We start from the raw sequence: 14,370 nt of genomic DNA, 5'->3' as shown, positions 1-14,370 counted from the left end.
GCAATATACTTAGCATTTCAGAAAACTTATTTAACCCCAAATTCTACTGTCATTAAAATAGCAACTGCAACAACATATTTATGTTTATATTTTCAAATCAGCAAAAGGAAAATTTCCTTAAAACTCGCATAGCTCAAGGAAAAGAATACATAGGATAAGCAGGTACATTTCTTTAATCTCATTAAAACCCAAGGTTTATTATAAATTTGAGAAGTCTCATCTCCTGTTATTCTTTCCTTTGGACTCAGATGTCTACTGATCTAGTAACACATGCAGCAACTTCTTCGCCAGGGCACACATTTGTGTCTATTTTCTCTAACCACAGAGGAACTGGAGACTATTTCATACTTTGTCAAATGCGATTGAAATTGTCACATAAACTCAAAAATTTTTAAGGAGAGTATAACAGACATCAAAATTTCATGGAAACGTGATAAGGAAACCAAGCCAACTGAATGAAAGCTCTTGAAAAGGTGAAAGTCACTGAAAAAAAATGTCAGTAATGATTGCACTATGTCAGAAGTGTGGCCTGGAATTATGGATAGCTTCAAACACTGTCATGATACCATAGCTGGTAACCAGCATCCTTTAAAAAAAATAGTAACAGCTTCCTAAATACATTTTAGGGAAAAGGCTATTTGATATTTTTGTATTTTATTGGTAAAATTTGATATTCGTAGTCTTGTATCTATTGACAGTAGTTTGAGCTTGAAATCACACTTTGTCACTGATACATTTAGGTTCTTATTTTCTCTTTGTCCTATAAATTAATACAAAATATACTGTAAATAGGTCTACATAAGTCATTAAAGGTAACTCAAATTACACAAACATAGGTTGGTCTTTTAGAGGTAAAATTTATCAGAAATTTATCATTTCCTATTTAATTTCAGCATGCATAGACATGTTTCTCTGCAATAAAATGTTTTCTGTAAAATCCACTAGAGATAGAAAATATTCCTCAATAAATTGAACTTTATTCCAAATTAGAGGAACAGACAGGGAATGAAAGTAGAACAGCAATCAAGTATGTTATTGCCTATACAATGTGCATACCAGCTTTCAAGACAGTCTTTCATCTGCATTCAGCCTCTCCATATTCATGCATTCCTAACCTTATAAGAAAGTTCTGTCTAGCCTCCATCAGACATACAAGCGAGAAACCATGAAATGTAGAAGGAAATGCCAGAATCTAACAGCTCATTCTGAGAACTTTGTTCTTGCAGATCTTCAGATTTACACAACATTTTTTTAGCTGATTTCTCTTACTGCATATTATACAGCTCAAATCACACCAAGAATTTAAAATTATAACCAATGATTCAAAGTGCTCCCTGAAGCAAAGTAGAAGGTCTCAAAGAAGAAAAGTCAGTTCAACAAGTTGTGAAAGCCACAAAAAGTGCTCTGTTTCAACTCTCGGATTCATCAGGTAATACATACAGACATTAAATTCCAACTAACTTCAGTGCAAGTCTTGTATCTGGAAATGTAGGAGAAACTAAATAGTTTTTTGTCTTCTTCAGGTTTCCTCCCTTCTTATTCACTAAATATATGTGGAAAATTAGGACTTCTAGATTTCTTCATTGGACAGTTTTTCCTTGCCAGTGATAAAACAGAAAAAATTTACATGAACAAGTTTTTCTAACTTAAAATTAGTAGGCTGCAGCTGAAGTTTCTGAGCAGAATTGAGACATATCTGCAGGTATAATCATTATGATAATATGTCATCTCTTTATGATATTAATAACATCAGACTGGATTCTGAAACAGTTCCACAGATTCATGTTACATAAAAAATGGACTAATGCCTTGATGTATAATAATGTTTTCAGCACTGACAGATGAGTATTCATCCACAGCCCCAAACTAATTAATAAATATACCATTTAAACAATCTAAATGCCAGAGTAGAAAAAATACATTGCAAATGCTCCATGGTAAGTATCAAAAAAATCATGAATTTTCTGCAGCAACAAAATATACTGCATGCACCCAAATTTGCTTGTAATTCTTATTCTCTAAAACTGTTCTCATTGTTTACAATGCAAACACAAATAACAAAAAAAAAAAAAAAAAAAAAGAGAGAGAGAGAGAGGGAAACAGCAGCGAGGGACGTAGTTCTTCCTGTTGTTTGAACAAATAAAAATAAACAAGTTAAGGTCATGGTACTCATAGCTTTAGTTTTGCTTCTGCAAAGCATGGCATATTTTTGGAAAACAGAAAATAAAATATAGTAAGTTAAAATCTCTTGTAATTTTTCCTGCGGCTTCTTTACAGCAATTTTCATGTCTGATTTAGAGAGCCAATAATTTGGTATTGCCTACTCATTAACACTACCCCTTTATGCAGTCTCTGAAGTGTTCTACTGTTTTATCACATAAAGTTCACATAGCCCATTATCCATGGAAGAAGCAGGCATGGCTGCTGTGTGAAGCAGTTCACTGCTCATTTCTCATGCATGACAAGAACCTTCATTATCACCTTATTTAAGTAAATTATACATTTCCACACTGATCTATTTCAGTAGCTGAAGGTGTCAAAATGCTATTTGGTTACTGCAATAATATGTGGATGTTTATCATCAATACTAATAATGTTCTTATCATCACTACTGTGTGCATAGCTTACATATTTATTTTTCTATTTATACATATATATATATATGCTCACCAGCTGGAGATTGATGACATTTTATGAGCTATGTAAGAAGAGACAGTACAATATGGTACTCTATTCTCCGCAGAATGACTTTCTCTCTGAAAGCAGGCCCAAGAGCCTTGCTAGATTCCCTACTTTTGTGAACTCCATTACGAAAACTTACTAATTGGTCATATCTTCTTGAATCAGCCATATATATAGTCTCTTATTACAGCAATAGTATGTATATTTTTATGCCTAGTGTTCATTAGAATGTGCTGCTTTTGCTCACACCATCCTTATTCATTATTATGCCTTGACTGAAAACTGTAATTTGTTAATATTAATATCCCATTCCAGAACTTAAAACTGATAGAGTAAAATCCTCATTACTGAAACACTTTGTCAACTGGAACAAGTAGATGTCCCTAAGAAAAGAGTTTGTTTGAAAAAAAAAATCAGAAATGACTAAAGAGAAAATTAAAACCAAAACCAAAACAAAAAAGTAACCACTGTGGTGAATGAAAATAACTACATTCCAAGCCCAATTAATTGCAGGTACAACTTCACTGACTTCAGCAGAATTGTATCTATGAAGACCAGAGATCAATTTCAAACGTTTTCTTTTTTCTTCATTTAAGCTTTCACAGAATCATAGAATCATAGAAAGGCTTGGACTGGAAGGAAACTCAAGGATCATCAAGTTCCAATCCCCTTGCCACAGCTGCTAGATCTTACTGTTAATAAAGAAAGAAGAACACAAGAATTCTCATCTATTCAAGTTCACATCATCCAAAATCTTTCACATGAAACTTTTGCACTTGGTTTAGCTTGGTTTTGTGGATAAAACTACCCAAGCTGCGCATTAATCATGCTTGTCAGCATGATTATGAAATGAAACTGGTTCTGAAAAAAAGGGGCATCCAAAAGATGCAATACAGATATCCAAAAGCATTCATACCATTGCATTTCTACCATACTAGAGCATTACATTTATACCCTCTTGAGATTTCCTTGATCTTGTTGTAATTTTGTATACTATGAATTAATCTCCTACAGATCTAGATGTTCCATATAAATAAGATTCTAAAAAAGATGAAGATGGATAAAGATCTTTCTCCTTAGAACTTCATGGTACCAGAAAATTAGGATGAAGTTCAGTGCAATATGTAATCAAATCTGAACTCTACCTGTTTCCAAATGAGCAACGCTAATGCTTCTTTACTTGTACTTGGTCTGCCCTCAAGGTAACCCAGTTTAAAAAGTCACAGTCAGTCAAAACTAATCTTACAGAGAGTAATTTTCTAATTCTGGCAGATAGCCATAAGATTTATTTTTCTCTAACAGCAGATTATCCCCTTTGAGTGTGGCTTTACTCTGTCGAAGTATGCATCCCTGGGTGCATATTGTCATCTCTTTGGGTATCCCCTCAGAAACATGTTCCCTGATGTAGGAAAAGATAAAGCAAGAGATATTTTCAATAATATGGTTTGCTTAAACCAAACTTTCCTCTGAAAATCTGGTGAGATACTATTTCTGATTTCTAAACTGAGAGATCACAGTTCAAAAAGGGATTTAAAACTTGAAAAGAGGAGAATGTTGTTTCATTCTCAGCATACACAGTTGGCACACAAAGTAAAAACTGCAGACAGTTTTGAAGATGTCAAAATAAATGAGTTCCAACATACTATTTTGATGAATCCAGTTGGAAATTAAAGCTAATATATTCAGTATAATGGCATAGTTAGTTAAATATTATTATAATTCAAATCTAAATTTTATCCTGAAACATTTATTGGCCAGTTATGCCTATATTTTTTTCTATATTTTTTCTAGTAATTTGTTGAGAGCCATTTTGTTTCCCCTTATTATGTATTCTGTGGTTAATGCAGTTTTATTAATTTAGTACAGTAGCTGTGGCTCAAATATTTCCTTTGGAATACTTACCATGAAATACCACATATGTTTTACACAACTGAACTTCTGGATGAGTAAAGAAAACCCATGGTGGCTTGACCTTGATGTCAGCTCAATGTGTATTGTGAAGAGGGAGGATGGAACTTGTTTTTTAATGCTTATTTTGTATTATTAGTTATGTTATATTCTGTTTCACACTAGTGAAACACCTTAAAATTCAGATGAGCAACTTCCGTAACTTTGTTTTTCTTAATTTCCAAAGTTGCCTTTCAGTGCTGTTAATTTAAATCAGTCTTTAGCCTGGGAGGTCAGACCTCATGGCATACCCAAAAGATTTCCTGCCAGACATCATCAGGAGATGTACATTCACGTACATAACGTAAAAGATTTAATTTGCATTAAATTAAACATCGTAATGGAAGAAGATGGAATCCCTTAAGGATGTTATGAAATATCATAAAAATTTTCTACTTTTTAGGTCAGCAGATTCACAGACTCCCATTCAATCTCTAGCATACATTGCAATACAAATTTAAAGACATATATCTAAGCAAATCAATCTGCAGAAGTAACTTACTAAGGGCACTCATTATTATTCTACTTATCTCTGACAGTATTGTACCTGTCGTAAGTATTATTTTGTATTTTAGCTAGGGCAGTATTGGAAATTGTTTTTCCTCTTTCCCTCTTTCTACAGATCAGCAACAGTGGGATTCATTCCATTGAAACTGTGAACTGGTTTTATAGTCAACAGAAGTTAAAGGTGTTCACCACAATGCAATTCATCTGACCTACTGAAGCTGAAGATTCTTAAATATTTTAGAAGGAGGAATTTCACCCTCTGGAGATGCTAGGTTATACTTGTCTTTTTTGAGGCATATAGTAAGGGAAGTGATTCCACCACTCCACCAAAATACAAGGAGAGATGCTCCATTTTGAGATTAAATTAAACTGGAGTTATTTCAATAGTTTGAACTGAACATGAGTTGTGATCACAAAATGATGAGTTGTGATCACAAAATCCTAATAAAAATCAGCCTTAAAGCCCAAACCTACAAAAAGAATGTAAAACTTTGAATGTAAAGAATGTAAAGTCTAATGTATGGAATGTAAAGAATGTAAAGAATGTGAAGTCTCTTTAAATGTGCTAACTGTTATGAGGAAAGGGAATTAGCTCTCCTTTTCCCAATATATTTTCATCATTTATAATCCTATTGGTCTTATTATGATTGGAGTTTGTTAATTCAAAAAAATCTGTTCTCATAGTACAGCCAATGAATTATTATTATTTTTTTTATAAAGGAGCATTGTTATTATAGCTGTATAAATTGCCCATCGGCATGTCAACCAAGTTACAGGTTTCCATCAGGACCAGAGTACCTATGAGAATATAATAAATATAGAACAAGGTCACACTGTGGAGACAGCAGGTGTTGTTAATTAAACAACCTGGATTTAGTTGCAGTATTGTCTATGCATAAACATAGCTGTGAACTGATTTCTTATGGCTTTTTGATGGAGAAGTTTCACTGGCTAAAGCAGCTACAGAACGTGCAGCAGAAAAAATCATAGCATTTTTTATTCTTGGAGGTGGATGCTAAAATTTTTGCCTGAGCTCCTCTGAAAAGTTGGAGCAAACATAACACCTGCCTCTCTGGTAGATAGCAATACCTTTAACAGGACATGAATATAAATATTTATCATCCAGTAGTAAAAAGATATATATTTTTTTCCCAGTACAGTTAGATAAAGCCACATCCCATAAGTATTTTAATTTCCAACTTAGACATCGGCACCTATGACTAAGGAGTACAGAAACAGAGCCTGACCAATTCTGTAAATGTTTATTTTAATCGTGGTTAAAATCACACATTACAAACGATCTATCTAAATTTTCCTCACAAATGCTGTCACTTGTACTTTGCAACTTGGAATAAATCCTACTTGCTTCTTTTCATGGACATGTGCAAAGAGGACACGTTGGAAATGTTAGGTAGAGAAAGTCAAGAGTTTGAAATAGAACTGCTTTAACAGCATTAGCAGTATACCCTACTTAGTCTAAATTATCTGCTCCTATGTGAAGGAATGAGGTTAGCTTTTTCATCAAGCCCAATGGCCTAGTATTAAGAAATGGCACAGAGCCCAGAGATAATGCAGGGTGAAGTGGTTTTCCAGAAGTGCAAATTAGAGAACCTGCTGACATTTTTTGCAAATTATTAGAAATACAAGAATTGCAGACAAAAAATGTGGACAGAGCCATTAACGAACAGATTCTATATTGTCTTAGGAGAGGTAAGCAAGGTAGTTTTTACTTTTATATTCTCTCAATCCAAAGACTGGTGGCTTTCTAAGCTGTTGTGCCAACTATAGCTTATCTGTTTACTTAACTGGGAAAATGAACAAACAAATAAGCATCTTTTCAAATCACTACACAAGTCCATGAAAAGTTCTTCTAATATGTAGTAACACATATTTTGCAAATCCTAGCTCATCTACCAAGGTCATAGACTTTGAATTTCAAGCAGACCATATATCAACCCAAAATCATTCTAGGAAAATGACATCTTCATTCTGTTTGGAATTGTTCTCAAAGTAATTGCTGACTTTAAGATTCTATGAGAAAAACGATATGCAAATTTTTTTGGAGAAAACATATTCATTTTAACTTTCCTGTGGAACTGCTAAAAGTACCTTTACAGTTAAACTGAAGTTGTACTCATATCTGTTTGACTATGAACAGATCAACAAACATGTTGATAAGTAAGAAGTCAGATATAAAAAAACAGAATTTTACTAAAAAATATTTAATTTACTGTGACTGCGTCTAACACAGAACAACAGTGTTTAAAATATCATTATAAAGTAAAAAAAAAAAAAAGCCTCCAAGGACAGACTGTTTATTAATCTTAGCTCTGCCATTTGGGTAAATTGTTTGTGCTATGAAGAAATAGTTTTTAAATTTGACAAGTGACCTAGCACCATTCTCAAATTTACTATATTAAGAATCATGAGATTAATAAGAAATTAATGATCTGGGGTTTTTTGACTTACTTGAAAAACTACATTGCTCAGTGAGTTTAACTATGCTATTCCCAGCCAAAATAATATGTTCAAGCGGAAGTTCAAATTGAACTAGATGTTCGGGTTACTTAAATACATCTGCTACTATTGATTTATTTTATTGGTAGGAAGCTTCATTGCAGTGAAAATGATTGAGAACATGATCTTATTAGGGACACATTCTTCCCTAAGCCAAAGAAGAACCAATAAACTTGTGAGATAAACTTGATTTAGTGGCAGAACTTGCTATAGCTTGAGAGATGGTATAGCTTCAGCTAAAATCTATGTTGAAGTAAACATGGCACAGAAGGTGCCAAAATCTCACAAATAGAAAATATTAACTCACATGAGCAGGCCTGTCAGAAATTTGTAGAAGAAAGGTGGAAAGAAGTAGTGAGAGAATTCCCTGGCCAGATAAATGCTGAGCACATAAATATGTGACGCATGAAAACAGAAATTACATAGGAACGTATATAACTATGTACTGAAGGTGTAGGGAAGAAAGTAGCCATTCAACAGCAAAAAGAGGTCAGACTTCAGCTGTAGCAGGCAGGAAAGAAAAAAAAAATACAGCCCAAAAATTCATCAGCATTTCTATTAGAGCATGAAATTAGTAGAAATCTATCAAAAGGTTTCAATCAAGTTCTGATTCATAAATCAGTGTAGTGCCTATAGAGCCCTAGGTGTACAGAGAATGTGCATTTCTACTCTTCACTTTTTAGCAAAGTGCCAAATTGATTGTGCCTTTGCATGCAATTTACCTCTCTTTTTGCTCTTTTTGTGATGTATGTACCAAGAGGCCGAATTCTGAAAACAAAAATGATTCACAAGCAGCATTTACTTCAAAAATGATGTTAAAGCCTGAGAAAATATAATAGCAACAATTTAATAAAATTATGTGTTGTGCTCCTAAAGGTACATGCGGACAAATATGTAATGAAGAGCACAGCTGTTTTATTACATAATTTATGCTCAGATGTTGCTTCATTAGTTGGTTTACAGGTTTAAACCATGCACCACCATCAGACTGAAGTATGTTGTGTCTTGTAGGTTAGTATAACTGTAAACAAAGGAATTTACAAGCTTCAAAGAAAAGAATTTACAAAACCTGAGCAAGCCATATTGCTCTGGATTATTGCTCTTCACTTATGAACATACAGCCTGGAAAATGATATGCAAAACGTCCACAGTTAATGAACCAGAATCAACCAGTAAAGGCAGAAATCAATATCAGTAAAGCCAGAAGGTTTTAAAGTCATATTTTCTCTCACAGTTTTATCTTAGCAACATTCTCCATCTGTAGAGCTCCTATTTTATTTTCTGTTAACTGTTCCCTTTCTTAAAGTCTTAATGTTTATTCACGAATTCTAGTCAGATCTTAGTGCATTTGAAATGCTAGCAGTTCATCTCATGCTCTCGTTTCAGTTTCCTCAATGGTCATAATTTTCTGAGTTTTGAGTTCTTTTGACAAAAATTTATGCATATATTTCAGAGTGGGAGGAAGGGAGGTTATATTATAAGGAAGCTATTAGCTGCTTTTAGCTATATACACATATATACATATATACATATACATATACTGTGACACTATACAGCCGTTCTCTGAAAGATTAAAATCTTCAGGTGAGTTCAGACTGAACTTCTTTTGAAAGGAGGAGGAAGCAAAATAAAGGAGGGTGCGAGGATGTATTTAGGGAACAGCTGGTACAAGCTTTATGTCCCATCAGCACTGCCTACATTTAGATACAGGATCTGTGTTTACACCTCTGCTGGGGACAATGCCAAGCAGGGCAGGTCCAGCTGACTTTTGCACCCACCATGCCATGAGGTGGATCTAGATAATCTGATAATAGTCCTGCTTCTCTCATAGCCAAAATTTTCCCTATACACAAATTGAAACTGTTAAAAAAAAAAAAAAAGAAAAGAAATTGAGAAAACACAAGATTGTGGAAGTACAGATAGAACAGAGTGTACAGTTCAGAAGAGCAACTAAGCCACTAAACACTCCAGCACAGACATATCAGGTTACAACCTTCACCTCTTTTATTGCAGTTCCCTTATGGTAATACAAAATCTCTTAATTATATACTTATACTAATAATTATATACTTAAATATAATGCACTATACATTTACACTCATTTTATCTCCCTCCATACCAGTGACAGTTCCAAAGACTGAGAGATAATTGGAACAATTGCTCCAAATATACATTAAAATCACAGAACCACTCCAAGTACAAAGGCAATTTTAACAATTGTAGACACAGCCAAGGAGAATTCAGATCGTCCAGGCCATCAGTTTGGCAATTACCGTGCATTTAACTTCAGCAGAGAGAGGTGCTCTCTACCTGGCTAGACCACCACAGCAACATGCCAGCCTGGAAGGAGGCTGCTTTGAGTTCCCAGTCGCGAGTTTTGATGCCTGACTGATTTGGCCAGGGCTGCAAGAAAACACTGTTTGCAAAGGCAACTGAACCAGCTGTGAACAGCTCTGCTGTAATAATACTCTTTATATGTAGAAAAATAGCCTCTAAAAATAATAAGACAACTAGTAACATTTGAAAGCCTCTATAAATAATGCATACAAATAATATTCCATAAATGTAAATTACATTGCTTCTTGGGGTGAAACTGGAGTTGATTTTACCCATTACTCAGCAACTGCTAGCTTCAATGTTTATAAGTGATTTTGAATGTGAATTTGAAAAGTATGCAGCAATTATTATATTATGCATTTAAAGACATTTACAGACATCTGCTTCTGATTTTTGATTCAGGAAGTTAGGTTCTGTCAATGTCAGTATACTTTAAAATGTTGAATTGCAACATTAGAATTCAATTGGGTATTTTTGCCATTTTATTACTTTGTATTTCTGCCAGCCTGTAATTCTGACTCTTATAACAAAATCTGAGTGGAGAGGGAGTGTACATATAAACCATGGTAAGTTTTACGGAAAAATGTAGACTGGGCTAAATATCAAAGCCAAACTCATAGGCAAGGTGCAAATACTTAAGTATGAATGTAGAAATTAAGTCTCTGCAGAGTTTTCATCATGCAGCTATTTTTATCTTGAATGCTGCCAGAGATCTAGCAGTAATTTTGAAGAATGCTCTGAGATGGTTTCAGCCCTTCCTGTCAGGTCCCTTTTAGGCAGTAATGACACAAAATTACTTCTCCTATTCTAAGTGCTGTTGCTGCTAAACTCTCCCTCACTGTATTGTCTATGTTTAGTTTCTGAAGAACTGAGGAGGGGGTGGTTTAATTTTGATACAAAACTGCCTATCTGAATTTCATGTTTCATGAATTTCAATGTTCTAACATTGTAAGCAGTACTTTACAGTTTTTACCATTGTCTTTCAGGTAATGAAGCCAAAATGAAAATAGCTGAAACTGAGCCAGGACTCTACTGAGCTACCTACTAAGAGAAAAGGACATATTTCAAATCATCATAAAAAAGGATAATAGAGAATACTTAATTAAGAGTTACCAGCTTCTAGGAAGAAATTATAAAACTATGAAAAATACTTTTAATCAGTTTTACTTTATTAAAATTATTCATTTATTAAATCTCTACTATATATTAATATATATTATTCAAACACACACAAATCTCATAGTAAACTTCCACTTTTAAAATGTATCACACAAAAACATGCACAACTGCACATGCAATACTAGCTATATATTGTTGAATTGATTTGTTATAGAAATGGCCCTCAAGCTTGAAGCTCCATTATGACACAACATCAAAAGTTATAACAGAACAAAAAGCCAGGTGGTATCAGTCATTATATGTGACATTTTCCATGAATACAACTGAGAGAAACAGATTGTGTTTTGAGAACTCATCTGATCTTCTTGTATATAAATATTATTGATGTTGGCTCATAAAACAAATGCTAATTAAAGGAGTTGATTTAAAAAAAACGAATAAGGAGAATCTGTACTGCTTAATCTTCATGGCTAATTTTGTGACTATATCTTAGGCATTTCTTCAGATAGATCTTTAAAATAATAACCTAAGCCACACACAATGAAATGAAAGGAGGTAACTTTGAAGATCTTCAGTAGAATGTCTGCCTACTTCAGGACTGGGACCTCTAAGTTTAAGCTATTCAGCTGTTAGGAGATTTTCCAACGCTAACAAGTTAGGGTTCATCTGTAGTCAATGAACAGAGATGGACAACTTGCCACAACTAGATTAAACACCAACTATGAGGACTGCTCCAAAATTAATGCCTCCTATTTTAAGATATTGACTCATGAGGTAAAAAACAGATCATAGAATCATAGAATGAGCTAGGTTGGAAAAGACCTACAAGATCACCTAGTCCAACCATCCACCTAACACCAACAACCCCACTAAACTATGTCTCCCAACGCTATATCTAAACGTTTCTTGAACACCTCCAGGGACGGTGACTCCACCACCTCCCTGGACAGCCCATTCCAGTGCCTGACCACTCTTTCAGAAAAGTAGAATTTCCTAATGTCCAGCCTAAATCTCCCCTGGAACAACTTGAAGCCATTCCCCCTCGTCCTGTCATTAGTTACAAGAGAGAAGAGGCCGACACCCAGCTCCCTACAACCTCCCTTCAGGTAGTTATAGAGAGCGATGAGGTCTCCCCTGAGCCTCCTCTTCTCCAGACTGAACAATCCCAGCTCCCTCAGCCACTCCTCATAAGGCCTGTGCTCCAGACCCCTCACCAGCTTCGTCGCCCTCCTCTGAACACGCTCCAGGGCCTCAATGTCTTTTTTGCAGTGAGGGGCCCAAAACTGGACACAGTACTCAAGGTGGGGCCTCACCAGGGCTGAGTACAGAGGGAGAATGACTTCCCTACTCCTGCTGGCAACACTATTTCTGATACAAGCCAGGATGCCATTGGCCTTCTTGGCCACCTGGGCACACTGCTGGCTCATGCTCAGCCGAGCGTCGACTAATACCCCTAGGTCCGTTTCCTCCATACAACTTTGACTCTGCCCCTGCAGGTCTTGTTGAACCTCATCCTGTTGGCTTCAGCCCAGAGATCCAGCCTGTCCAGATCTCTCTGTAGGGCCTCTCTACCCCCGGGCAGATCGACACTTCCTGCCAGCTTAGTGTCGTCTGCAAACTTACTGAGGGTGCTTTCAATGCCCTCATCCAGGTCATCAATAAAGATATTGAAGAGGACAGGCCCCAGCACCGAGCCCTGGGGAACACCACTTGTGACCAGTAGCCAGCTGGATTTAACTCCATTAACCACCACTCTCTGGGCCCAGCCGTCCAGCCAGCTCCTTACCCAGCAAAGAGTGTACCTGTCCAAGCTACAGGCTGCCAGTTTCTCCAGGAGAATACTGTGGGAGACAGTGTCAAAGGCTTTGCTGAAGTCTAGGTAGACCACATCAACAGCCTTTCCCTCATCCACCAGACGGGTCACTCGATCATAGAAGGAGATCAGGTTGGTCAAGCAGGACCTGCTCTTCACAAACCCATGCTGGCTAGGCCTGATCCCCTGGTTGTCCTGCAGATGTTGGTGGTATGGCAGCAGAGGTGGAACATTCCCACTAATAACACATCATGTTTTGTTGCTGTGTGACAGATGACATCAGAGGGGCAGTCTGACAAAATGGCATCTGACATGGAAGTGCCTATGAAGCAAAGGTGTGTCATGGAATTCCTCCATGTGGAAATAAATTGCATCCATTGATATTCATCAGTGCTTGCTGAACATTTATAGAAACCAAACAGTGGATGTCAGCACATAGAGAATGGTGTGTTTTGGCAGTTGTGACAGCAGCGTGAAAGATAAGCCATGTTCTGGATGGCCATGCAGGTTTTTACAAGCGAAGCATGTAGGCTCTTTTTCAGTCTGGTGAAAATGCATAGCTAATGGTGGTGACTGTGTTGAAAAATAGTGTTCTGTAGCTGAGAATTTTCTCTTTCAAACAGTGTTATTGTGCTCTTTGTTGTAATTTCCATGGAAATAAATAGGAGGCATTGCTTTTGGAGCGACCTGTGTAGTTAAATTGTTTATTTTCACTTTCTGTCAGACAGCCCAGATTATTATCTTAGGAACTTTTAACCTTAAATGTCTGTACGCACATGAGATTATTTAAAGCCTGAGTACCAAAACATGGACAGATATAACCTCTTTTGGGAATCAAATACATCTCTTTATTTATTATACAGTGGATGAGATATATTTCTTTAGAATAACCACATTCAATTCTCATCTGACAAAGTTTCTCAAGTAAGAAAGGTAAACCTCATGTAATACATTTAGTGTGGTCATTTCATGTACAAATGCATGTTTGTTTTGCTGTATTTATTACTCTTTGGTGCACAAAGCTCTGTTTTAATCCCACTGATGATTCCGGCAAGACTCTTCCATTATGAAGTCATTGAAAAAAATAAAAGCACTGGTATTTTTTTCTCGATGTATTCTCTTTGAACTTGTTTGTAGTGACTTCAGATTACAAAAAAAAAAAAAAAACACCAATACTAAAATGTGTCCCAACACATCAGTGACAGACTATTTGATTAAACAACTTTATAACTGTATTATCAAAGCTGTATAGTCCAGAACTATATTCTCCACTTTAGCTGCTTGACAGATATGTACATTTATTTCAAGCATAGAATAGAATTTATCGTATATGCAGCATGTTTATAACTCCTCTGAAACTGTATATTAAGTGAAATATGTTTACTTTTCTTTGTCCTTTTCTGTTTTTTTCTTTTCCAGCACTCTTTATTCTTCTTTCCACAGTGAAG

The sequence above is a fragment of the Numida meleagris genome, chromosome 3 (assembly GCF_002078875.1).
Source record: "Numida meleagris isolate 19003 breed g44 Domestic line chromosome 3, NumMel1.0, whole genome shotgun sequence".
Taxonomy (NCBI): Eukaryota; Metazoa; Chordata; class Aves; order Galliformes; family Numididae; genus Numida; species Numida meleagris.
Note: the sequence above shows the minus strand (reverse complement) of the source record.